General features: G+C 32.6%; 1 protein-coding gene across 1 annotated transcript in view; it reads right to left on the reverse strand.

The window, feature by feature from the left end:
* The window catches only part of LOC132177904 (uncharacterized), a 6,296-nt gene that overhangs the window by 1,178 nt on the left and 4,793 nt on the right, over window positions 1-325 (reverse strand). The window lies entirely within an intron of this gene.

Consider the following 325-nt stretch of genomic DNA (forward strand, 5'->3'; position numbering starts at 1 on the left):
CCAAACACACTGAAATTTGGGACATGAAAGATCCTGCACCTAAATGTAACCCTTAATCTCCGTAAGATTTATTTAAAGAAAATCGGCTCGTTGAACCACTATACCATTTTAGCACACAGGATTCACACACTCGCATGTCACTTAATATATCTTATATGTTAATGTGGCGCAAGCTAATCATGGAGCCAAACATTGACTTGTTAAATCTTTTGTTTCACAATCTTTGATTTTTTAAATAGTGAAACGACCTTTAGTAGATGTAAAGGAAAAACAATTGAAAGGAAGGTTGCAACTTTTATTTTATAGATTATGAATTATATACTGT

Source organism: Corylus avellana, chromosome ca4 (genome assembly GCF_901000735.1).
Source record: "Corylus avellana chromosome ca4, CavTom2PMs-1.0".
Taxonomy (NCBI): Eukaryota; Viridiplantae; Streptophyta; class Magnoliopsida; order Fagales; family Betulaceae; genus Corylus; species Corylus avellana.